Source organism: Ranitomeya imitator, chromosome 4, assembly GCF_032444005.1.
Source record: "Ranitomeya imitator isolate aRanImi1 chromosome 4, aRanImi1.pri, whole genome shotgun sequence".
In the NCBI taxonomy this organism is placed as follows: Eukaryota; Metazoa; Chordata; class Amphibia; order Anura; family Dendrobatidae; genus Ranitomeya; species Ranitomeya imitator.
In genome coordinates this window covers 424220632-424247688 of record NC_091285.1, presented here as the reverse complement: position 1 = coordinate 424247688, position 27057 = coordinate 424220632, and the positions used below count along the sequence as shown (strand labels likewise).

Genomic DNA, 27057 nt, shown 5'->3' with positions numbered 1-27057 from the left:
ATCACTGAATGAAATATTCCAGTTGCAAATCTTTACTACATAGTGGAATGTGTTCAGAACAAAAAAACAAAAATTGTAAAAATTAATATCTTACAGTGGTCTGGATTTGGAATGATATTCAAAATCAAATTACAGGCCGATCCAACGTCAGTGGAAATGCTGTGTGTGGCCTCCACGTCCTGTATGACCTCCCTACAAGGCCTGGGCATGGCCTGATGAGGCAGATGTTCTCCCGAGTGATGATCTCCCAGACCTGGATTAAAGCATCTGTCAACTCCTGGACAGTCTGTGGTGCAACATGACGTCAGTGGATGGAACATGACATGATTTCCCAGATGTGCTCGACTGGATTCAGGTCTGGGGAATGGGCAGGCCAGTCCATAGCATTAATGTTTTCATCATGCTAATACACTTCAGCCACAAAGCCTAGCATTGTCATCCATCAGAAAGAAACCAGGGCCCAATGCACCTGCACATGGTCTCACAATGGGTCAGAGGCTCTCATCCCGACACCTAATGGAAGTCAGGGTACCTCTGGAGGTGCTGCCCTCCAAAGAAATGCCTCCTCACACCATTACTGACCCACTGCCAAACCAGCCATACTGGAGGTTGTTGCAGGCAGAAAGTTCTCCACAGCATCTTTAGACTGTCATATGTGCTCAGTGTGAAACTGCTCTCATCCGTGAAGAGCACAGGGTGCCAATGTCGAATCTGCACATCTTGGTGTTCTCTGCAAATGCCCATCGCGCTGAACGGTGTTGGGTTGTAAGCAAAATACCCACTTGTGGACGTCGAGACACATGGATATTAGTGGCCTGCTGGAGGTCTTTTTGAAGGACTGGCATTGCTCCTCCAGTTCCTCCTTGCACAAAGGAGGTAGAGGTTCTGCTGCTGGGTTGTTGCCTCCTACAGCCCCCTCCATGTCTCCTGGTGTACTGGCCTGTCTCCTGATATCTGCTCCATGCTCTGGACACTGTGCTGACAGACACAGCTACCCTTGTTGCCACAGCTTGCATTGGTATGCCTTCCTGGATGAGCTGCACTACCTGAACAACTTCTGTGTGATGTAGACACCACCGTGTGCCATCTCTAGGGCTGAGAGCAATGACAAAATGCTAAAGTGACCAAAACAACAGCCAAAAAGGATGAGAAAAGAGAAATGGTGTGTGGCCTGTCCCTGCAGAACCACTGCTTTATAGGGGTTGTCTTGCTAATTGCCTATCATTTTTACCTGTTTTTGCCATTTGCACAACAGCAGAAGAATTTAATTCACAATCAGTGTTGCTTCATAACTGGACAGGTTGATTTCACAGAAGTGTGATTGACTTGGAGTTACAGTGTGTTGCTTAAGTGTTCCCTTTTTTTTTGCAGTATAATTTAATACTTGGAAAGTAAATAGAAATAAATTATTAGTTTACGCATGGATTTACAGTTATTGATCTAAAAAATAATTATAGTTTAGGTCCACCCAGTAGAGGGACCTCTCAACCAATTCATGACATTTGAACCCCTGGCAGCATGCAAAGAATGGCAGTATTATTGTGGCTCTGTGTTCCACTCAAATGCTGCGTGGTTTCAGAGAGATCATACTTTTAGGCTAAGTTCACGGTACAAGTATCTGTTGCGTTTTTGATGTGGATTTTTTTTAAAACTCTAGTTTATTAAAGATTATACAACATACCAAGGTTAAATCATAGAACAAACAACATTTCTCATTGTTCATTAATACTGTTTGGCAAAGTTAACCTTCTCCTAACATACCATTGGTCTAATATCTTACCAAAACCATAAGACACCCATGTCAGGCACCAAATATCACATACTTTAACCCCTTAGCAAGAGAGCCAATCTTGTGCTTCATGAACAAGCCAATTTTTACACTTCGGACCACTATATGCGGTTATAGCTCAGGAACGCTTCCACAGTTCCCACTGATTCTGATATTGTTTTTTCGTGACATATTGTACTTCACGTTAGTGGTAACATTTCTTTAAAATGACTCACGTTTATGTAAAAAAATGGAAATTTGGCAAAACTTTTGCAATTTTCAAACTTAATTTTTGTGCCCTTAAATCAGAGAGTGGCGTGACATAAAATAGTTAAAAAATAACTTTTCCCACATGTCAACCTTACATCAGCACAATTTTGGAAACAAGCTCCTTCGCCTATCGGTAAGGCAGGCATGCGTGCAAACGATGCAACAAAGATGCAAGGCCTGGTGGCGCGAATGAGGCAACATCATGAGAAGTGCGGTGATGTTGCCTCATTCGCGCCACCAGGCCTTGCATCTCTTTGTTGCATCGTTTGCACGCATGCCTGCCTTACCGATAGGCGAAGGAGCTTCATTAAAATATTCCCAAACTGGGTCTCTTTTACGGCCTGCTGCCATTATAAGGAAAGAATGTAATAAACCTCAGATCGTACACACAAACAGATCCAGACTTGTCTGTCTGTGGCTATGCTGCAGTATTGTGCTCAAAGTTTCACTTTCATTTTCTTGTCTGCTTGCCCTTCCTCCTCCTCACATTTAGATTCACATTCTTCTTGTGTTGTGCAGATCTATTCCACTCCAAACAATCAGAAACATATTGTCTAACTTCTTGGACTTGGCACTGAAGGGGTTGATTCTGTATTCATAGGTTTGTAGAACAATAGGATTAAGGTCTTTTTCTCAACTCTGTTCATGTTGTAACATTTTTGCCGTGAAGAAGAGGCTGGGACCTCTGCGGAGTCAAATTCAGTTAGGTAGAAACTTTGATTTAAATCACTGATTTAAATCAAGCCTTACTGACTAGTGATTTAAATCGTGATTTAAATCGTGATTTAAATCAGTTAGATTTAAATTAAATCCACCCTGATCAAAGGAAACAAGAATACCCTGGATACGCTCCTCTGCCAGTGTCTTGACACCTAAGCATCTTGGAAATTTAGCAATTCGGGAAAAGCACTGTTATGCTGTAAGAGGGTACTCCGCTACGGTGTCCTTGAATTGAGAAATCGTTTTGGTAGCTCTGCACACTTGAACCCCAAATCTGTGAATTTCCAAGAAGGATTGCTCTGGTGCCTCCAAGACCCCATTTAGTGCACAAGGTGGTGTTCAGAATTAGGCAAATGATTACCTGCTTCCCAGAAGCTGGCCAACTAAGTACTATGAGAAGTCTGGGAGTTCGCACCTGCCTCATCTCTGGGCTGCTTAAGAGTGGTCAGTTTCAGTTTGCATCAATTTGAGCCCCATATGGGAGTTGGTCATGGCACAGATTTTTGTGCGGCTATGGAGGCTGAATGTTCCAGAACATACAGGAATTTAAGGAGGACTATCATTTTAATAACATGGATTCTCCCAGCTACTGACAGAGGGAGGGCTCCCCATATTCTAAATCACGGCGTTGTATGCGATTTCTTGATATGTGGATACCTAGATATTTAAAATGTGATTCTATTCATGGCCTGCAGAAATCATCCCTTACTTTCCATCCCATAGTACTTAGAGGAAACAACATTCAATCAATCAAACCCATTTCCAAAGGAAGTGTAACTCTTAAGGTACCTTCACACTATGATTTCGTTAACGATATCGTTGCATCGTCACGCTTTTTGTGACGTAGCAACGATCCCGCTAACGATCTCGTTATGTGTGACAGCGACCAACGATCAGGCCCCTGCTGGGAGATCGTTGGGGAATGATCAGGACCTTTTTTTGGTCGCTGATCACACGCTGTCATCGGCGTGTGACGCCAATCCAGCGATGTGTTCACTTGTAACCAGGGTAAATATCGGGTTACTAAGCGCAGGGCCGCGCTTAGTAACCCGATATTTACCCTGGTTACCATTGTAAAAGTAAAAAAACCAAACAGTACATACTCACATTCCGATGTCTGTCATGTCCCCCGCCGTCAGATTCCCTGCACTGACTGTCAGCGCCGGCCGTAAAGCAGAGCACAGCGGTGACGTCACCGCTGTGCTCTGCTTTACAGCCGGCGCTGACACAGTCAGTGCGGGAAGCTGACAGCGGGGGACGTGACAGACATCGGAATGTGAGTATGTACCGTTTGGTTTTTTTTTACTTTTACAATGGTAACCAGGGTAAATATCGGGTTACTAAGCACGGCCCTGCACTTAGTAACCCGATGTTTACCCTGGTTACCTGGGGACTTCGGCATCGTTGAAGACAGTTTTAACGATGCCGAAGTCTTTCCCCTGATCGTTGGTCGCTGGAGAGAGCTGTCTGTGTGACAGCTCCCCAGCGACCACACAACGACTTACCAACGATCACGGCCAGGTCGTATCGCTGGTCGTGAATGTTGGTAAGTCGTTTAGTGTAACGGTACCTTTAGATTAGCCATAAACAGGATTAAATCATCTGCATATAACCCCAAGTGGTCCTCAAATGCAGGGCTGTGGAGTCTGTAAGCCAAACCTCCAAACTCCTCAATTTCCATGACATCGACTCCACCAAAATGGGCTCCGACTCCACAGCCCTGCTCACGTGAACCCACTTTATTCCCTTGATACCCTGCATTCCGGCAGATCCTGACAGCTAGTGATTCCAAGGCAATGGCAAACAAAAGGGGGGACAAAGGGCAGCACTGCCTGGTCCCTCTGCACAAGAAAAATCGATAATGAAATTTACCTCTTCACGACCTTGGACGTATCCATGCATCCAGGATAGGGAGTACGTATAGACCTTGGACTTATGGATACGTCATATCTTCAATGCGGCACCGTCACCGCAGGAGATAACAAGATGCCTGCTGAATCTTACAGGAAAGCACGAGAAGTTGCTGCCACAGAGGGTGCTGCCTCCATCCACCGCCCCCCTCCCCAACTACAAATCGCTGTGATTGAAAAGCCAATCACAGCGTTCAGTGATTGGCAATGAAATTGCCTGAAACACTGATGTCCAGCCTTTGATTCGGCACTGATTGGTGCGATTGGACGATGACATTGATAGCACCAATCAGAGAAAACAGACACAATCTGACCTCACTAGGACAGCTCTGCACTTCTCATTCTAGCTTCGGACGTGTGCAGAACTGTCACACTACTGTTCTGCCGCACTGTGCTGGGCCTTGTCGTGCCACAGGCGTTTTGAAGCTTGTGCCATTACTGGAAGTATACACTCCTGATCACTTATCTTTCCTAATCCACCCCAACACCCCTCTTCATAACCACCTTCTCTCCCCCTCGTCTTCTGCTGAACTCTAATCCATACTTGATATCTCATTGTTGGAATTTTTTTTTTCATGCGTCCTGCAGCCGCCGAGTGCTGATCAGTGACGTAAATCACCTATCAGCACCCGTGCTCGCTGTTTCCAGAATTTTTGTCCCTATTCCACACACACACCTTTGCACTACTGTGTGTGCGCGATGCCAAGCCGCTGATCAGTCGCACATCACTGATTGGCATCCATGCTCGCTTTTGGCAAGGATTTTTTTATCCCCTATTTGCACCACAAGCGTGCATTCGTCCTGCAGCCATTCAGTGATATTCGTCACCGACCAGCGCTCATTGACCTCTAGTTGTTAAGGGGTTTTTTTGTGTGACAAAAGAAATGAATAAAAAATAATTTAGATTAGTTGATTGGACTATATTAGAGACAGTAAAAAAATATACTGCAGTAAATCGGCATCTACTTCAGCATTTTTACTGAATATATTCAGCTAGAGTTAAACAACTGTGGGAGCTCAGTATTTTTTTTTTAACCCTTCGCCACAACAGCACCCACTTGAGAGAGGGATCTGCCCATAGGTACAGGAAACCTACAGAAATAAAAGGGGCGGTACACCTCTCCACCTCAGTAGGTGTCCTGTTCCTATGGGAACCAAAGGAAGAAGACCCACGGAAAGAAAATACCTTGGCCAGTGTACGCCGCCTGTGCGGTATCTGTGGGAACGGCAAGGGCTGCGGTCCAAAGGAAGCATCGGGGGAGTTCTGTCCATCAGACTCACTCCTCATCTGACAAAGGTATCCGTGCGTACCGGGTACGGGGAGGACCGCCCGGTACCACGTAGAAGCGTGGCGCGTGGTCGGGGTTCGGGTGAGGCCGCCCCGACACACGCGATATCGTGTGGAGCATCCGGAAAACTGGGGCAGACGCCGGCCGCCTCCGCTATACCACGGAGGCCGATATCAGCGGGGCGGCCGAGGGATAATGCCGCATAATGTGCCGGAGAGCGCTCCTGCCCCGGAAGTGATGGGTACATCCGAGGCAAACTGGAAGAGGCGGGGCAACCGGCGGGAACAGCGCTGGATTCAAAATATAAACCAGAAGCAGGGGAGCCACCGGTGTGCAAAGATGTCATCCCCACAAGATGAGACTCATGACGTGCACCCACCAGAGGTGGACTCAAGCATAGAGCATTGGATCCAGGCGCCCCAGCAGAGGTTCCACAGACAGGAGTCGGAAGGGTGATGTGGCAGATGCCCCCAGGACTCGGACTGTACCCCATCCTCCAGACCGTTATTGTATGGCTTCACAGGATGAGTGTATGGGGCTCTACCCATTAGGCTGACTTCATCTCTTGCTATATACCTTCTTTCAGACCAAGAGACAGAAATTAAAACATAAATAATGTACCCTATGCACTCAGCCCCTCCCAACCCCCAACCTCAGCTCAGAATCGGACAGTTACAGTAAAGAAGTTGTCCACTACTATAACTTTTTTTTTTCCATAAATCTTGCTATTATGTGCCACTGAAAACATCCACTGTGTTTATTTTAGCAATATTACCTTTCATCATGCTGTAGCAGCACATCTTTAGTGCTGGATCTAGCTCTCATGGGGTTAATCGACAACTTCCTTTCTCCTGACTTAATGTGCTCTAATACTACAAGTTCCATGATGCTTTGCACAGGCTTCTAAGCCCGAACCTAGCACACCCACTCCAAAACACACCCAAACTCCTCCCTCATCTCCCTCCTCTATCTTCAAAATGATTTGTGATGTCTTTTCTGTCCACCTCCTCTTTTACATTTGTCCAACCCACACTCCATTAGATAGATAGATAGATACAGAGATATATCTATATATCTATGTCTATTTCCACAGATATGTCCATATCCATGTTTCTAAACACCTTCACCCTTGGAGCTTTTTTCGTTTTCGTTTATCGCTCCCCTTCTTTCCAGAGCCATAGTTTTTCCATCAGTATGGCCATGTGAGGGCTTGTCTTTTGTGGTACAAGTTTTACTTTTGAACGACATCATTGGTTTTACCATGTCGTGTAACAGAAAATGTGAAAAAAATTCAAAGTGCAATGAAGTTGCAAAAAAAGTGCAATCCAACACTTGTTTTTTGTTAGGTTCACTGAATGCTAAGGCTGTGTGCACACGTTGCGGATTTGATTGCAGATTCGCAGCGTTTTTTGCCACACGGAATTGCATCAAATCCGCAGTGTAGTGCACAACCAATGTAAGTCTATGGGAGCCGCAGACTTGTTGTGCACATGCTGCGGAAAGCCGCACCGAAACGCAGCTTTTTTTTCCGCAGCATGTCACTTCTTTTGTGCGGAACTGCAGAGTTTCTGCACCCACAGACTTGCATTAAGTCGGGCACAACAACAGCAAAACCGCAGATGTAAAAAAGATCTGCAGTTTTGCTGCGGATGTGGGTCCGAGAAAGGCTGCAGTTCGGGAGGAGGGAAGTGTGTGGGCGGTGACTGTGTGCGTGTATGTGTGTGCGGGACTGTTCGGGTGTGTGCGGGTCTCTCAGGGTGTGTGCAGGTCTGTGTGGGGGGTCTTTGGGAGTGTGTGTGCAGGCATCATCCGAATGGGACTAAAAGTATGCAGCATTCAATCCGGATGTAATCCGGACAGTGGACGCGCACCCTACACTATCTATACATCTATCAATAGATATATCTATCCAGATATATCTATAGATAGATATATGAATAGATAGATGTATGCATCCATAGATCTATCTATATGTAGATCTGTCTATCCATCTCATCCATCTGTATCTATGTGTGTAATGGAGTGTGGGTTGGACAAATGTAAAAGAGGATGTTGGCCAATAATGACATCACAAATCTTTTTTTTTTTTTTTGTTCAATAATACATCTTTATTTAGCTTTCAAAAACGCATAGAAAAAAAGCATTAAAAACGCACCAAAAACTACACCAAAAACAGCACCAAAATCGCTAAACAGCATCAAAACTGCACCAAAGACTGAATCAAAACTGCACCAAAAAAACATCAAAACCGTGCAAAAAACGCACCAAAAACTGCATTAAAAAAAGCACCAAAACAGCGCAAAAATGCACCACTACATCAAAAACCGCCAAAAAAGTGCATCAAAAACGTATCAAAACCCTGCAAAAAATGCACAAAAACGCATTAATAAATGCAGCTGCGTTTACTGCCAGGAGATGCAAATTTTGTGGAGAAAATTCTGCACCAAATCTGCAACGTGTGCACACAGCGTAAAACTGACGTGCTATTATTGATTCTCCAGGTCATTACGAGTTCATAGATACCAAACATGTCTAGGTTATTTTTTTATATAAGTGGTGAAAAAAAATTCCAAACTTTGCTAAAAAATAAATAAAATAATTGCACCATTTTCCAATACCCATAGCATCTATACTTTCTGAGATATCGGGTTGGGTGAGGGCTAAGTATTTGCGTGCCGAACTAACTTTTTTAATGATACCACTTTTGTGCAGATACGTTCTTTTGATCGCCAGTTATTGCATTTTAATGCAATGTCACAGCGACAAAAAAAAACAATTTTTGCTTTTAATTTTTTTTCTCGCTACGCCGTTTAGCGATCAGGTTAATCCTATTTTTTTTTTTTTTTAAATCAAAAACAGCTGACATGTTACGGCTTTGAAGTGGGCTCACCGCCGGAACCAACCTCAAAGCAGGGGATACTGCCAGCTGACGTACTATTCAGTCAGCTGGCAGAAAGGGGTTAATGAACAATACGTTTCAGTTTTAAAAAAAAAAAAATGGCGCGTGCTCCTGCGCAGTTTTCTGCACCAGAGGGGGAAAGCAGACGGCCGGGGCCAATATTTGTAGCCTGGGAAGGGGGTAATACCCATGGCCTCTCCCAGGCTATGAATATCAGCCCGCAGCTGTCTGCGTAGCCTTTACTGGCTATTAAAATAGGGGAACCAAAAAAAAAAAAAAAAAATGAGGTGGGGTCCCCCTATATTTTATACCCAGAAAGGCTACGCAGACAGCTGCGGGCTTATATTCATAGCCTAGAGAGGGGCCATGGATATTGCCCCAAACCTAAACCCCCCCCCCCCCCTCAGCTACAAACAGTCCGCAGCTGCCCCAGAAATGGCGCACTTAGCCCCTCTCTTCCCACTCCCGAGTAGCAGTGGGATATGGGGTAATAAGGGGTCAATGTCACCTTGCTGTTGTAAGGTGACATTAAGCCGGGTTAATAATGGAGAGGCGTCAATTGTGTAAAGTAGTGAAAGTAGTTTCACTACAGTAGTTAAAGTGTAAAAAAAATAAATAAAGAAAGACAGCCAGAAAAAAGTATTTTAATATTTTTAATTTAACCATACTTCCCATACTCAATCGCCCGCAAAAAATTAAAAATAATAAACCGTATACTCCCTGTCCGACGCAGTCTAATTAATAACGAGGGTCCCACGACGATCTCCCCTATAGCACAGTGACATCGGGTGATGTCACTGCTCTATAGGACCTCCAGTGACACACTGACAGGAGCCAATGGCTCCTGCAGTGCATCACTAAGAGGTTACCTTAGTTCAGGGTCTCACTTTATGGCATTTGCAGAGTCTGGAAATTGACGTGACGTCGGCGGAAATTAGCGGCGGCTGCAGCCTGGGGGTCACGTGACCCACCTCAGCCGCCGGCACAGCGCCGCTCGAAGGCGAAAACGGCAACAAAAGGTATTAACAAAATTCATTAGGGGCCTTGTGGGGATACATTGGGGGGGGTTAATTGAAAGTAGTGGACAACCCCTTTAAGGAAACCTCCGACTCCTCGCAGTCATCCTCTTCACCTTCATCAGACATGAAAAGTCGCGCGTGTTTCCCTATAGATAGTATCGCCAACTTAGTTAGATCAGTTAGGAACACTATAGGGTGCACGGATACCAAAGAGGCTCAAACAACTCAAGAGATAATGTTTGCAGGACTGGCAGAAAGGAGAAGGAGGGCCTTTCCTGTAATTCCAGCAGTGAAAGCCCTAATTAAAAGGGAATCGGAGAAATAAAATCAGCGGGGCTTCCTTCCCTCAGCTTCTAAGGCTACTTTCACACATCAGTTTTTTTGCAGTCAGGCTCAATCTGGCGAATTTAGGGAAAGAAAAAAAAAACAGATCCGTCAGAAATTGTGAAAAACTGATGCGACGGGCAGTCCTAGAAATGTATCTCCTGAGAGCCCTTACCACACCCAAGGTGTGAAGGGCCTTTTCAACCCTATGTCTTGGCTGTGGGCAGAAGGAGGGAAGAACGATATCTTCATTGAGGTGGAAGGATGAAACCACCTTGGGAAGAAAACACGGAGATGGACGTAGGACTACTTTGTCCTGGTGGATGGAAAGGAAGGGCGCCCAGCAGGACAGGGTGGCCAACTCAGACTCGCCTGATAGAGGTTACTGATACAAGAAAGGCGACCTTCCCGGAGAGAACAATCAGCGAGACATCTTGCAGAGGTTCAAAAGGGGACTCCTGAAGAACATTCAGGACCAAATTGAAATCCCAGGTCTCTAACGGCATTCTATAGGGGGGGTACTACGTGAGAGACCCCCTGAACAAAAGTCCCGACTTGCAAGTTAGCAGCAATCTTACGTTGGAACAACACGGGTAATGCAAAGATCTGACCCTTGGAGAGAACTAAGCGCCAGACCGGAATCCAAGCCGGACTGGAGAAATTCCAGAATGGAGGGAATTGAAAAAACGAGAGGACGTCCAGAGAGCCTGCACCATGAGAAGGCGGCTTTCCAGGTGCGGTGACAGATGCGAGCGGAAGACGTCTTGCGGGCGCTTATGGTGGCAATAACTTGCTGGGAGAAACCAGCTTGAGTAAGGATCCAGGTTTCAACAGCCAAGCCGTTAAACGTAGGGCCCCTGAGCTCTGGTGGTAGATTGGCCCATGTCGAAGCAGATCTGGGCAATCTGGTAGCCGCCAGGGAACGTCTGATACGAGTTGAACGAGCTCCATGTACCACATGGCCAATCTGGGGCGACTAGGATCAAAGGAACCCCCTCCATCTTGATTTTTCGGCTTACCTTCGGTAGTAAAGGAAGCGGAGGAAACACGTACGGGAAGTGGAACCGATGCCATGGGGATATCAGTGCGTCCAGCCTGATGGCCTGGGGATCCCAAGACCGTGCTATGAAATTGGGAACTTTTGCGTTCAGTCTGGACACCGTCACATCCACGTCCGGAGTCCTCCAGCGAAGGCAAATCTGCTGGAAACCTCAGGATCGAGTTCCCACTCCCCCGAGGCAAGACCCTGACGGCTGAGAAAATCCGCCGCCCAGTTCTCGACGCCTGGAATGTGCACTGCAGAAATGGTGGAGAGGTTGTTCTCGGCCCAACTGAGAATGTGGGAGACCTCCCACATCGCCGCCCTGCTACGGGTACCCCCCTGATGGTTTATGTATGCCACAGCTGTGACGTTGTCTGATTGAATTCGAATTGGTCGACCCGCGGAGGAGGAAGTGGAAACGTCTCAGGGCAAATCTGATCGCTCGAATCTCCAAGATGTTTATCGGAAGTCTCGACTCCTGAATGGTCCAACGCCCCTTGGCAGTGTGGTGGCGAAATACTGCTCCCCAACCGAGGAGACTGGCGTCGGTAGTCACCACCAGCCAGTGAATTGGGAGAAAAGACCTCCCCTGGCTGAGAGATGATTCCAAAGTCCACTATTTCAGCGCTTGCCTGATCCGCGGGGACAGAGGACGTGGTCCCAATTGTCCAGCAGAGCCTGTTGTAAGGGGCGGAGTTGCAGTTGGGCGAAGGGAACCGCTTCCATTGCGGCCACCATTTTCCCCAGGATCCTCATGGCAAACCGAATGGAATGTGGAAAGGGACGACAAAGCGTCCGGGTTCCCTGCTGAAGCGCTTGGGCCTTGGACCGAGGAAACAGGGCCAGCCCCTTGGACGTGTCCAGGATCATGCCCAAGAAGGAGATCCGTTGGGCTGGAACGGGGGAGGACTTGTCCAAGTTGATCAGCCAGCCCAGGTATGAAAAAGTATCCAAGGTAATATGGACGCTTGCTTCGCAGGCATGATTAGCGACCTCCTGATCAAAGGTCCGTCCTAAGTATGGCAACACAACTCCTCGGGAGTGAAGAATGGCCATGACCGCCGCCATGACCTTTGTTAATACCCTGGGCGTGGTGGCAAGGCCGAAGGGTAAGGCCGTGAATTGAAAATGGCCCTCCTGGATGGCAAAACGCAGGAACCTTTGATGTGGCGGGAAGACTGGGATATGGAGATAAGCATCTTTGATGTCTATTGATGCTAGAAACTCTCCTCTCTCCATTGAGGAGATGACTGACCGGAGGGATTCCATCCTGAAGTGCCGGACCTTTACAAACTTGTTTAGGAGCCTTAGATCCAAAATAGGGCGCACCGTCCCGTCCTTTTTTTGAACGACGAGGTTTGAGTAAAAACCTCTGAATCTCTCGTGTTCTGGAACCGGAAAAATGACCCTGGTTCGGCAGAGATTCGATGGCGCGGTGAAGTGCGCGAGACTGAGCTCCTGAACTTGGGAGACGAGAGGGGAAAAACCGTGCCGGACGGGATGCGGAGAATTCTATTTTGTAACCAGAAGACACCAGGTCTCGGACCTATTCGTCGTGGATGACGGAAAGCCAGACATGTTGAAAGAAGCAGGCGTCCGCCTACTTTGGTGGTGTCGACCGGAAAACTCCCCGAGTCATTGTGAAGGGAATCTGGAGGGCCTGGATCCCCTGGTTCTGGGTTGCCTAGGCTTACCTCGCCAGGACTGATTCGACCTGTATGAGGGCCGAGGGTCTCTCTCTGTATGTGGAGATCGTTCTGACCTGGACGAGGCTGTACAGGTGGACCAGAAAGGGCTACTGCAAAAGAGCCGAAAGCGAAAATGTTGCCGACGCTGAAAAACAGCTTTAGGCCTGTGCTGCAGGAGGAATTTGCTTTTCCCTCCCGTAGCATCGGAAATAAGCTGATCGAATTTTTCTCCAAACAGACGTCCGCTCTGAAAAGGCAGAGAAATCAAAGATTTTTTAGAAGAGGAATCTGCGCGCCACTCTCTAAGCCATAGTGCTCTCCTAATGGTGACGGCGTTTGAGGCAGCAATTGCAGCAGTTTGCTGCATCTAAAGACGCATACATCAGTCTCCAGCCATAGCAATTTGTTTGGCAAGATCCGCCGCCTCAGACGGAAGAGCCTGGTCGTGACTGGATTTTGCAAGGGCATCTGCCCAGAAAACCATTGCTTTTGCGACCCATGCCGCAGCGAAGGAAGGGGATAGAGAGGAACCTGAGGCTTCATATACTGAGCGAGCCAAGGAATCTATTTGGTGTTCTGTGGGATTTTTAATCGAAGCCCCATCAGTTACGGATAAAAGTGTTTTGGTAGCCAAACGCGATACCGGAGGATCTACTAGTGGAGGTTCCGTTCAATCTTTGACAAGATCTGCGAAAAAGGGATACTTCGTTTCCAGTGCCTTTTTCCCCGTAAAGCGCTTATCCGGTCCCTCCCTGTGTCACCAGACTATATCTAAAAAATCCGGATGAGAGGCGAACACCCTATGGGATCGCTTGGTTCTTTTAGAATATACCGCATGATCCGGAGCCAAATTATGGTCATCAACCTTTAGCGCATGATTGACAGCTTCAATGGAGTCGACAGTCGATTGAAACTCTGGGTCCAAGGATGCCTCAGACTCATACTCAAGAGTCATGATCGCTGCGAACCCCTGGAGATGGTGAGCGAGAAGTGGAGCTACCAGAGGCTGAATGGCGTGGTGAATGCTCAGGAGAAGTAGAGCAGATCCGTTTTTTGGATGTCCGTACCTCCTTCAGGTGAGAGCGGCCCCTGCTGGCCGATAATTCCCCTGTAAGGGAGGGGTCTCTTAACCCAGGTAGATGAGTGCCCCGCTCCCCGGAGGGGTCATGAAGGGATTCAATCGCTTTGGCCAACGAAGCCATGGATTGTGACAGTGACGTGGCCCACTCGGGGGGGCTAGATACACTGGGGTCGGTAGCGGCGGAGGGCTCCTGGGCACATTGGGCATCACAGGCTGAGCAGAGAGGGGAGCTTTGAGGCCGAGGAGCCTGGCAAGTGGTACACGCAGTGAAAAAGGTGGTATGTACCTTTGTAGCCTTTTTAGCCCTTGACTGACATGATGTACCCCAATATAAGTAAAAACACTGCTAGTGGAAGCGATGTGGGGTAAAGCTGCAGGGAAGCACCTAGAGCAGTCTCCTTACCCAGGTCCTGTGTCCCGCAATCTGATGATGATGGCGCTGAGTAGGGGAAGATCGGCATCCAGGAGAGAAACACGTGCAGAAGGCGGCCAGAGCTGCTGTGCAGTGGGGAAAGATGGCTGCCGAGAGCTGGGAGGTGGTAGTCTCGCAAGGAGCGAGAAGTGCCAGGTCTGGGGCGGAGCCGCAAGAGTGATGCGAGCTGTGGACCACCAGGAAAGATGCCGCGGAGCCCTGTGGAGTCCCTGCCGCTATGGAGCCCTCCTATGACCGCCCGAAAACGACCCCTCCCGGTTGGCACTTACCCTAATATGAAGGGGATGGCAGATGCCGCAGGATAGAGCGGTGCCCGGGGTAGTCAGGACGATGCAGGGTTGGAGGAGCCTCCGTCCACCATCCCCTTAAAAGGGGGGTGGAGACGAAACGTCCGCCTCCTTCCATCATCCACTTTTTTCAGTGGTGATGCAGTGAAGGCTGCACGGACGCCAAGATGTAGGGTGCATGAGCATCCGAGGATATAACCTGGTGGGCAGGGCAAAATGTCCAGCAATAGGTCTGGCTGCAGAAGAGGATATGTGGAGGTGACACTCCATGTGCTCGTCTGTTAAGGGAGGAGGGGAGATCGGTGCACTTGAAGGGGCCCATCGCCCCTAGAATCAGCCCAGGCAGTGGCATCTCCCACGTCGCAGGAGAGGATACAGAGAGGCGACACTCTCTGTGCTCGCCTGTTGTTGGTTCGGGGAGATCGGAGCCTTGAAAGGTTCCGTCGCTCCTTCATCCAGGTAAAAAAGTTAATTAGTAAAAAATAAATAAATAAAAAAATAAGAGAAATTCTGGTCTGAATAGCAGACCCTGTGTGCCTCCTACAGACACTAAGCTTGAACTGGGTCTCTGGAAGCCAGCATGAGGGTGTATACTGCAGGGGAGGAGCTAACTTTTTTGTCTCAACTTAGTGTCAGCCTCCTAGCGACAGCAGCATAACACCGGATGGTTCTGTGTCCCCCAATGTGGCGAAGGAGAAAAATTAAAGTGGCAATGGACAGACCCCGGATGTCTCTAAGGGAGGCTATGTCCCTGTTAGGTTCCCTTTCCTCCTGTATCCTGGTGGACCAGTGGGCCCAGTATCATACCCGGAAGTGGCAGCGTCAGATCCTCCTTGAGGAGAAATGTTTGCGGGGTCATCTTGGAGGAATAACAATAACTTGGAGGAATAACTATCCACAGATGTTGTATCCTCTCTGGTTTGGTAGTTAGATAATACCCATCTATCTAGAGGTGTCCCATGGGTGATGAAATCCTCCTGTGTAATCACTACGGACGCTAGCCCTACGGGATGGGGTGCCTATATGAAGAATAATGTCACACAAGGTCAATGAAATATAAGGGAATTACAAGATTCTTCAAACTTAAAGGAGTTAAATGCTGTTGGTTATGCACTGCACCATTTTTTTCCACAGCTTCAAGGGAAACACGTAAGAGTCATGTCGGACAAAACCACAGTAGTCGCCTATGTGAACAGACAAGGCGGAACCAGATCAAAAAGCCTAATGTCTTCTGCAGAGAAAAGATCATTTGCTATCCCTTTCTGCTCTTCATATCAAGGGCAAGGACAATCTGCTCTCTCAAGGTCCATTCTTCCATCCTCAAGTGGAGAATCTGAACTTGACGGCTTGTAACTTGAGGCAGTTATTAAGATCAAGAGGATTCTCGGAAGGACTAATTAATACGCTCCTATAAAGCAGAAAACATTCCACAACAAAAATTCATCAAGATATGGCAAAAATTCTTAGATTTCTATACAGACACCTGTTCTAGGGATGTTCTGATAACACCTATGTTAGAATTCCTGCAAAGAGGTTAAGATTTAGGCCTGTCTATTAAAAGTTTACATTAAAAGTCTAGGTATCTCCTCTAGGGGCTCTTTACCGTTATAATGTAGCAGGGGACAGGTGGATATCTCAGTTCATCTAAGCATGTGAACGTATGAATCCGGTCCATATCTCTCGTATTCTTCCCTGGGACTTGAATCTGTTCCTGGATGCTTTAACAGGGCCCCCCCCCGTTCCGCCAAAATATTTATCTCTGAAGACAGCCCTTTTGGTAGCACTGACATCTGCTAGGAGGGTTAGTGATAGCCAGGGTGCTATCCATAACCCCACCGTTTTTATTGATATCCCAGGACAGTTTAATACTAAAGCCAGATGTGTCGTATCTTCCTAAAGTGGCAGCGAAATTTCAAAGATCGCAAGAGATATTGCTTCCCTCCTTCTTTAGTGGTCCTGTCACTCCAGAAGAAAAATTTCATACCCTAGACTTGAAAAGAGTAGTCATGAAGTACATAGATAGATCTAGGGATTGGACACAGTGCAGGGCTCTGTTTATATCCTTTCAGGGTCACAAAAAAGGGTACGGAGTCACGAGGGGCACCTTATCGCGTTGGATGAGGGACGCGATTTACCTGGCATACTCCGTGAAAAGTGAAAATCCTCAGGAGAGTATAAGGGAGCATTCAGCTCGAGCCATGGCATCTTCCTGGGCTAAGAGAGCAGACGTTCCAATTGAATCTATATGTAAGGCTGCTACTTGGTCGATTCCGTCTACCTTCTATAATCACTACAGACTCAATCTTTCTTCATCTTCTGACTTAGCCTTTGGCAGAACTGTACTCAGCACAGTGGTTCCTCCCAGGTGATGGATCTCTAGAAGTCTCTCAAGTGGGTGCTGTCGTGGCGAAGGGTAAAAAGCCGGATTACTTGCCGGTAATGCTCTTTTAGGGAGTCCACTACAGCACCCACTAACTTCCCTCCCCAAGTTAGTTGTCAATGGTACATGTAATAAATTACGGATATCCGGCTAATTACAAAAAAAAAAACTGATGTGTTGCAAATTGTGAAAAACTGATGCGACGGATCCGATTTTTCGCCGGATCCGACTAGCTGATCCGGGGCGGGAGAGGGAGGGAGATCCAGAGCCATAGGCTTCCATTCTAGCAAACACCTGATGGCACCGGATCCGTCAGTTTTTTTGATGGACACAAAAAACGTTACTATGTCCGTTTTCTCCAACCGCCGGAAAAAACATTTGACGGATCCAGGAAAAACGGATGAAACATGAGGCCATCTGTCGCTAATACAAGTCTCTGAGAAAAAAACAGATTTAGAGGCAACTTTTGCCGGATCCGTTTTTTCCAAAATTCTCCAGATTGTGCCTGACGGCAAAAAACTGATGTGTGAAAGCAGCCTAAGTAATCCGGCTTTTTGTTTTCTATTTTACCAGATCTATATTTATTTTTATCTTTCTTTCTCGTCTAAATAAAAAAAAAAATTTACACCAAGTACTCGCACACAAACAGCATAAAAAATGCCACGATCATCCAATCATGGTATTCAGCGAAGGAGGCATACATTTTCCTTGCCTCTGACACGGATATTGAGGGACAGGATGCCACCTTCCTTTATTTTTCATCCTCAAGTGATACTGAATCGCCATGCAGACCCCCAAGGAGAGAAAGTGAACCAGAGCCCACCATTACTGACCTCATATGGACCTCAAATCCCAAAGATGAGTTATTGATTCCTGACTTTGTGCTGCAATCAGGAATCCAGTTTTACACCACCAGCCTCACAGAAATAGGCTTTTATCAAGTCTTTTTCTCTGAGGATTTTGTAAACCTCATAGTGGTCCAGACAAATTTGTACGCCCAGCAATTTTTGGCACAAAACCTCCCTTTATTATTTTCTAACTCGACTCCTGTAGACAATAGAAACGATGACATTTTGTGGCCTGGTCCTTCAGAGAGAGAGGACTCCAGGGCTTCGGCAATATTGGAGTGTTCATATATAACACTCCACTGTTCCCAATGGCTATGACCTGTAAACTATTTGAGGCCATCCACAAATTTTTGCATGATAATGATAATGCACAGTGTCCTCCCCGAGATGACTCCAACTTAATCAGTCTTTTCAAAGTTCAGCCAGTCATTGAGCACTTCAGCAAAAAGTTTACTGAGGGGCCTGGACCGAGAGCTGAGCAGACGTGCGCTGGAGGAGCTCCTCGGTCCCTCACAGATTACAGGGTGGAAAGTCGTAGTTACTCACCGATAACGGTGTTTCTCGGAGCCCATGACAGCACTACGGAGAGAGGGGATCCGCCCTTCAGGGACAGGAAACCTACAGATAAAAGGGCGGTACCTCTCCCTCGCATCAGTTGGTTTACAGAGCATCGGAGGACCTCCAGGTTAGTTTACAACAGAGAAAAAATCATATTACAACATTTCTTAAAAGAGGAACCCCGTGCCTATACTCATACTATATACAGTATATAAATTATATGTAATTAAAGGTGCTCACCGCACACGTGATGGGAGGGAATAAGCGAGTGCTGTCATGGGCTCCGAGAAACACCGTTATCGGTGAGTAACTACGACTTTCTCGGTCTCCCATGACAGCACTACGGAGAGAATTGCAGAGACTAAGCTTAGGGAGGGACCACCGCCTCGAGAACCCTTCGTCCGAAGGTTAAGTCAGACACAGAGGCTAGATTTAATCTATAGTGTCTAAAAAAGGTCGATGGTGATGACCAGGTGGCCGCTTTACAGATTTGCTCTATTGATACCTCTGACCTCTCAGCCCATGAGGTAGCTACTGCTCTTGTGGAATGCGCTCTTATACCATCTGGGATCTCATTCCCCGAGGATGAATATGTCAAGACTATCGCCTCCTTTATCCACCTCGCCAAAGTACCCTTGGATGCCCGAAATCCTTTTCTGGGACCCTGGAAACAGACAAACAGAGAGCCTTCCTTCCTATACTCTCTGGTGGAATCTAAATATTGGATTAGGCATCTTCTGACGTCTAGATTATGGAAGTTCTGCTCTTTCTCATTTTTTGGGTTTGGACAAAAGGATGGCAGGGAGACTTCTTGTGACCTATGGAATTTTGATGCCACTTTTGGCAAATAGGCCGGGTCAGGTCTAAGAGTGACTCTATCATCTAATATTTTAGTGAAGGGTGGATTAGAGGATAAAGCTTGAATGTCACTTATTCTGCGTGCGGATGTTAACGCTACCAAGAGAATGGTCTTAAGTGATAGAGTTTTTATGGGAATCGTCTCTATGGGTTCGAATGGAGGACTCGTTAATGCTGAGAGGACTAAATTTAAGTCCCATGAGGGCACTTTCTGAGCGACTAATGGCTTTGATCTTGTCACCGCCTTAAATCTAATTATCCATGGGTTGGCCGCAATATTATGGTTGTAGAGTGCTCCTAGAGCTGCTATTTGTACTTTAAGAGTACTAACCGACAACCCCTGTTCCAGAACTTTTTGTAGGAACTCCAATATTTTAGGAATTGAGGGCCCATCTTGGACTTTTACTTTGGAGACGGACAGAAATTTTTTCCATGTTTTCCCATATATTCTAGTAGTGATGGGTTTTCTACTTTTTAACAACGTGGTAAATAAGTTATCTGAGAAACCTCTTTCTTTTAATAGTCCCCGTTCAAAAACCAGGCTGTCAAATGTAAGTTCGATTCCTGTGGGTGGAAGATCGGCCCTTGATGTAGAAGGTCTGGTATATTCGGCAGGACCCATGGGTCCGAGACCGAAAGCATCCTCAGCCAGGAGAACCACGTCCTTTTTGGCCAGAACGGGGCTATGAGGATCATTTTCGTTTTGTCCTCTCTGACTTTCCGAATGACTGCCGGGATCAGAATAGTTGGAGGAAAGGCATACGTTAATTTTTGGGTCCACGGAATCATAAAGGCATCTAGAGCCTGTGGATTCCCTACCGGGTTCAGTGAGCAGAATTTGTTCACTTTTTTGTTTTTGTGATTGGCGAATAGATCTATTGTCGGTGCTCCCCACATTTTTGTGATCTGATCGTAGATGGATTGGTTTAGAGACCATTCGCCTTGTTTTAACTGAGACCGACTCAGGTAATCTGCTCTCTCGTTGTTTGAACCCTGAATGTGTAGCGCAGAGAGGGATAGTAGATTTTCTTCCGCTAGGTTGAAAATTTTGGCTGAAGAACTCATGAGTGCCCGAGACCTTGTTCCTCCCTGGTGGTTTATATACGCTACAGTCACTTTGTTGTCCGAAAAGATTCGGACATGATGTCCCCGAATATAGGTCAGAAAAGAAAGAAGAGCTTGAAGTACTGCCCAAAGTTCTTTTTGGTTTGAGGATGCTGATAGTTCCTGGACTGACCAGGTTCCCTGAGCAACTCTGTCCCCCATGTGAGCCCCCCACCCTGTGGGACTCGCATCGGTTGTTATCACCCGGGATATTTGTGTCACCCAAGGAACTCCCTTTGATAAGTTTTGGGTTTCCCCCCACCAACGAAGGGAATGAATAACTGAAGAATTCAGGGTGATTTGACCTTCCAAGTTGTCCTTTAGTATTGACTGCCATTCGAGTACGTGCCACTGAAGTTCTCGTGTGGAACTGTGCGAAGGGTATCGCTGGTAGGCATGAGGACAGAGAGCCTAGTAGCGACATTGCTCTCCTTAGAGTCATGGAAGGATTGTGAAAAGTTCGCGTTATCATAGCTAATATGCTGTCTTTTTTGGGGTTTGGAAGCCGACATTCTTGGACTCGGGAGTCTAATGTCAGACCTAGGAACTCCTGTACTTGACAGGGTTCCAACTTTGATTTTTTTAAGTTTATGAGCCACCCCAAGTCCGTCAAAATAGTCATTACCCGGTCCCTCTGTTCTTTGCAACTTTGGGCCGAGTTGCTTACAATGAGAAAGTCGTCTAGGTAAGGGACTATTAATATATTTTGTTCCCTTATGTGGGCCATCATTTCTGCTATTACTTTTGTGAATATTCGGGGAGCTATAGAGATCCCGAACGGAAGAGCTCTGTACTGGAAAAATCTTAATTGTCCTTTTATGGAAACTGCCAACCTTAGGAATTTTTGAGATTGATTGTGGATGGGCACATGATAATATGCATCGGTTAGGTCTATCACGACCATATAGCAATTTGGAAACAGGATTTTTATGGTGGACTTTATTGTTTCCATTTTGAATTTGTAATTTTTTACGTATTTGTTCAGGTTTTTTAGATTTATAATGGTCCGAAAGGACCCATCGGGTTTTGGAACTAAAAAAAGAGGGGAGAAAAACCCTTCTCCTACTTCCTGAGGGGGGATTTCTTGAATTACGGATTTTTGCAGTAGGGAAATAATTTCTCTCTCTAAAGCTGCTTGTTCTGCCACCGAGGATCTTATTTTCGTTTCTATGTACTTCCGGGGAGGAAAAGAAATAAAATCTATTTTTAGACCGTACTGTATTATGTTTAGAATCCAGGGATATTTTCTTCCAGGCGGGAAGGAATGATGTGAGTCTTCCCCCCACCGTAGGCACAATGTCATTTGGAGGGTTTTTTGTCGCGAGAGGTGTTGCCAAAGAGGTAACCTCTATCCCTTCTCCTGCCTTCTTCCCATTTATTCTGCTCCCTGGGGGGTCTGCGGCGGAAAAATCTCCGATTCCGAAAGGACTGCCTGAATGGGGCTGGGCCCAAATTTGGAAACCCCTTTTTGTCTCCTGCTTTTTGGAGGATGTCATCCAGGGTTTCTCCAAACAGAAAATTTCCTTCACACGGAATAGAACATAGCTTTAGCTTTGTCTGGAGATCCCCAGGCCAGCTTTTGAGCCATAAGGTTCTTCTGGCTGCGTTGGAGAGAGCAGCGGCCTTAGATGTTAACCGTACGGAGTCTGCTGAGGAGTCCGCCAGGAATGCTGCTGCTGCTCTAATTGCAGGGATAGAATCCAGTAATTTATTCCTGGGTAGCCCGTCTCTAATTTGACTCTCTAATTGATCAACCCACACCATCAGAGATCTGGAGGTGCAGGTAGCCGCAACAGAAGGCCTCAAGCTACCGCCAGCCGATTCCCATGCCCCTTTAAGGAATGTGTCTGCTTTCTTATCTAAGGGGTCCCTGAGGGTACCCATGTCCTCGAACGGGAGCGCAAATCTTTTTGAGGCTTTTGCCACAGCTACATCCAACTTTGGCGCCTTATCCCAGGAAGTGGATGCGTCATCTTCGAAGGGATACTTCCTTTTAAGCGAGGGCACTGAAGAGTTTCTCCTATCTGGTTTCTCCCATTCTTTTTTAATTAGGGATTGGACATTGGGCTTTAGAGGAAAGGTTTTCCGTTTTTTTTGTCCCAAGCCACCAAACATTACGTCTTGGGCCGTTTTGTCAGATTTAGGCTCCTCCACCCCCATGGTAGCCCTAACGGCTCTCACTAAGGCATCCACTTCCTCGAGTGGAAAACAATGTCGGCCTGAATCTTCCTCGGAGGAGGATAGGGAGGAGTCAGAATCGTCCGAATCTGCGTCTTCAGACGAGGATCGGACAGAGTGAGATTGTACTGATTACTTTCTTTCCCTTTTTTGGAGGAAGATACAGCATTCTGAACCTCAGATCTAATAATATTTTTTAACTCGGATGCAAAGTCAGGAGTCTCCTCACATAGCACGCGCTGGATGCATGATTTACAAAGCTTTTTGTCCCAGGCTACTGGTAAAGCTTTGTCACAGATGGGGCAGGATTTGTTTTTCCTTTTCTCCAACTTCTTCTTTCCCTATTAAGGGAGAAGAGGGAGCCCTATTATAATATATACAGTCACGAAGATCACTCACCATTCGGACGTGCAGGCAGGTACCGGTTCTGGAGGGGGCCCTGGGTCCGGAATAGAAGGTTCCCGAGGAGGTGATTTAGTCTTCGCAGCAGACCTGCTGCGCTGTGTAGAGCGGCTGCTGGACCTATTCCTAGCGCTCTTAGGGTCCGTCTTCTTATGGTGCTGCTGCCTCGGCTGAAGCTCCTGTGGATCGCTGTCCTCCATGATTTACAGGGAGATGGTGCGACAACTGTGTGTGCACCATCTCCCTATTTGTATTTGGCGCCACCTCTGCTGCCTCGCTCGGCATTCCCCCGCACTTCCGGTCCTGCGTCACGTCCAGGGAGAAGAGAAGCTACCGCGCATGCGCGCGGTGATGACCCGGAAGTCCTGCCGCATTTCCGGAGCGGCGGCCATCTTAGTACACCCGGAGCGTGCGCTTATCGGCACAGGAGCTCCGGGTGATCAAGCGCCCCTTCCGCTCTTCAGAATCGGCGGCGTTCTCCCTCCGCTCACCCTGAAGAACCCCTCGGTTCCAGCGGTGGCGGCTTCGGGAGCCGGACAAGCCGCGGCAGGAGCCTCCTCGCTGCCGGAACTCGACCGCCCGGTCCATCGGTCTTCATAACAGGTACCACCGGAAAGAGGTTCCCTGTTCAGGGACAGGAAACCAGCTGATGCGAGGGAGAGGTACCGCCCTTTTATCTGTAGGTTTCCTGTCCCTGAAGGGCGGATCCCCTCTCTCCGTAGTGCTGTCATGGGAGACCGAGAAACCAACCTTTTCACCCCGCGGACCCTGGACTAAGAGGCCCTCGATACCCCTCACTCACCTGGGACGACATACCTGCAGGTCCCGGTACCGACGGGAGCCGGAACGCTCCCATTGAGAACCACCATCCCCGCCTGTTGGCTGGAGCCCGGAGGAGGAGGCGCGCTGCTCCGGTGGCAGAGGAGCAGCGGTGCGAGTGCCGGCACAAAGGAGCTCGCTCGGGATCGCGGCGCAGCTCCGAGAAGATCCGGCGAGTGGGGGAGCCAGTAGAGCGGGAGGACAGTAACCCCCAGAGGGCGCGGCGGCCATTTTATCCTCGGAGCACCGCACTGCAGGGCAGGAGGACCGCGGCTCTGTTCATCAGCGGTAAGGCCCCGCTTCACCACCTCAGTGGCCACTCACCCGTCGGTTTACTATTCAGGGTGGGGCGTCCAGCTAAGGCGCCAGCAGACCCTCAGAGGCGCCATTCAAGCTTTCCCTCTCCCTGGTCCCTCTTGACGCCAAAAGCCGCCATCTTGCAGGGAGGCAAAGACACGGCCTGAGGCCCAGCTCACCCCCTGGGTCAGCGCTGCAGTGCGCAATTTGCTGGACAATTGAAGATCCCTAGGCCATCTCTCCATACAGGGAGGAGGTCATACTGGAGGAGGGGAGTGTGCTGATGGGGGTTCAGGCTACGTGATGTAGCTGTCCTGGCTCTGTGTGCCCCCCCCCCCCCCGTGGCCAGATGTGACCAGCCATAACCCGCTGTTATGTATGGGCAGAACCAAAAAACGTGTTGGACAGTCTCTAGATCCTTTAGCTCACTCAGAAGACATGGATCGCTTTATTACTACCAAAAAAAAAAAAAAAAAAAAAAAAAAAAATCAGCAGAGGAATACCAGATCCCAGTCCTCTTCCAAAATCCCTAGGGACTGTTCCTCATCACAGGACTCCCTAGCCTCCCACAGCTCCCCTGATAGAGCTACATACGAGGGGGACGATAATTCTGAACTCCTTGATGACATGACTATCCAGGACCTCAGTAAATTTATCAGAACTCTTCCCACCAAAAATGACTTCGAGACATTCGCCTGCAGAATTAAAAGCTCCTACAAAAAGGAACTGCAGGTCCTTAAATCAGAATTTACATCTTGAGTGGAAGACGTTGAGAAATCTCAGGAAATTATCTTACAGGAACTTCAAACCCATAGAGAGGTTCTAGTAAATCATACTACGAGACTGGAGGGCATGGCTACAGGGCTGGAGGACTTAGAGAACCGCAATAGACACAACATTAGAATACGCAGCCTCCCTGAGTCTATTAGCTCAACTGAACTAGACAGTACAGTCCAAAAAGGTGCAAGTTCCATAGAATTTGACCGGATTCATAGATCCCTGGGACCCAAACCGCAATCAGACTCCAGACCCAGAGACGTCATATGCAGAATACACTATTATAGAGTCAAAGAAACCATCATGTGGGCCGTAGACAGAAAGGCTCCATTACCTTTTGTGGGGCACAGATCCTAATATCAGATTTGTCTAGGCGGACCCTACAATTAAGAAGAGCTCTGCGTCCACTTTTATCTCTCCTTAAAGAAAAAAACATTCTATACAAATGGGGATTTCCGTTTTAACTGATCGCTTTTAAAGGCGGGAAATCAGCAATTTTTCGCAATCTGGGAGACCTGGTCACCTTCCTGGGAACTTTTGAATTACCGCTGACTGAGCTTCCTGACTGGCCAAGGCCCCTTCAGCTTCCAGACATCCCACCCAGATGGCTGAAATCCCCTCACGCCAAGCAACCTAAAAAGAACAGTTCAGCTCCTTATCAAACCTGAGGGGGCATCCATGTTCCTCATCTTATTCAAAATTTTTCGTTCGACATACTTGTGTTCCAACAGGATACCTGGACTTTTGGTCCGATGTACACTTGGTTTGCCCGTGCTCAATTGTACGGTTGGTTATCATCCTTGTAGACACTCCAGCTTCTTACTTATGATGCTATAAAAGGTCTTACTTTCCTTTAAACAGTTATCTTTAAGTAGTTAGAGCTCAAAACTTGGATTAAGAAGTTCTAGATGTTGGGCGCTATGCCCTTCCCCCCTTTGTCTGTCTTGTTGACCTACAACTGTTTATTACCTGTTTTTGGGGTGTCTGGGTCGTGGGGGTGGCGGGTGGAGAACGGTTCCGACCATCGGCATTTCCTCACTCAAACAGACGTGCTTGGTGGACATGGGACACACCATCGCGTCACGACTTCATCCTGCAGGTGTGCATACACCTTACATTGTACTCTTCTTTCTCTCTCTCTCTATTTGTTTGTCTTTATTTCTTCCCCCTCCTCTCTGTCGCTCAACTCTCAACCCCCCAGCCTACTTCCAACTCTGGTTCACCTATGAGTGCCCTGGGGACCCGGCTTCCACGCCCACACTGCCAGTTCTCTAAAAAATACCTTGACTATGGCTGAGATCAAATTTTGTTCATACAATGTTAAGGGGCTCAACGTTCCAGAAAAAAGAAAACAGATTTTGTATTCCAGTCATAAGCAACGTGTCTCAATTTTATTACTTCAGGAGACTCACTTTAAGACTGGGGTGACTCCTGACTGTACATCCCCTTATTATACGAAATGGTTTCATAGTACGAACCCCCATGCTAAGTCCAAGGGTGTATCCGTAGGTTTTCACAAGTCCTTCCTCCCGGGGGGTCCTTGACTCGATAATTGATCCAGAAGGGAGATTTATTTTCTTAAAACTGACTTGGGGATCTCGTGAGCTCAGTTTGGTGAATCTCTATTTTCCTAACCAGGACCAGCAGAAATGCGGTTACTTGTGCAAAAAGCTCCTGGAGAATTTTGCGGGCGACTCGCCGATTGTTTTGGGAGGTGACCTCAATCTTCCAATGAACCCCTCAGTTGACGTGTCATCGGGTAAGTGCTCTTATCCCCGTCTACTATCAAAAAGGTAAGAAAGCAGATGAGTGATTTACGTCTGGTTGATGTGTGGAGGGCTCTCCACCCAGATGCAAGAGACTATAGCTTCTATTCACAGGCACATTCCATCTATAGCAGAATCGATTATTTTTTTGTATCCCATTCCCTGCTGGATTTGGGGGTGGGGGTCGATATTGAGGTTCGATCACGCTACTATTTATTTTTCAACATAATTGGACACCTCAGTGAGGCCTGGACTCTCTTGGCGCCTAAATGAGAACTTATTGCGAGATCCGTTATGTGCCTCAGAGGTAAAACGATCCATAGAAGGTTTTGTGGCGGAT

General features: G+C 47.4%; 1 protein-coding gene across 1 annotated transcript in view; it reads right to left on the bottom strand.

Annotated features, from left to right (window-relative positions):
* NCAPH2 (non-SMC condensin II complex subunit H2) overlaps positions 1–27057 on the bottom strand; it is a 205580-nt gene that overhangs the window by 172924 nt on the left and 5599 nt on the right. The window lies entirely within an intron of this gene.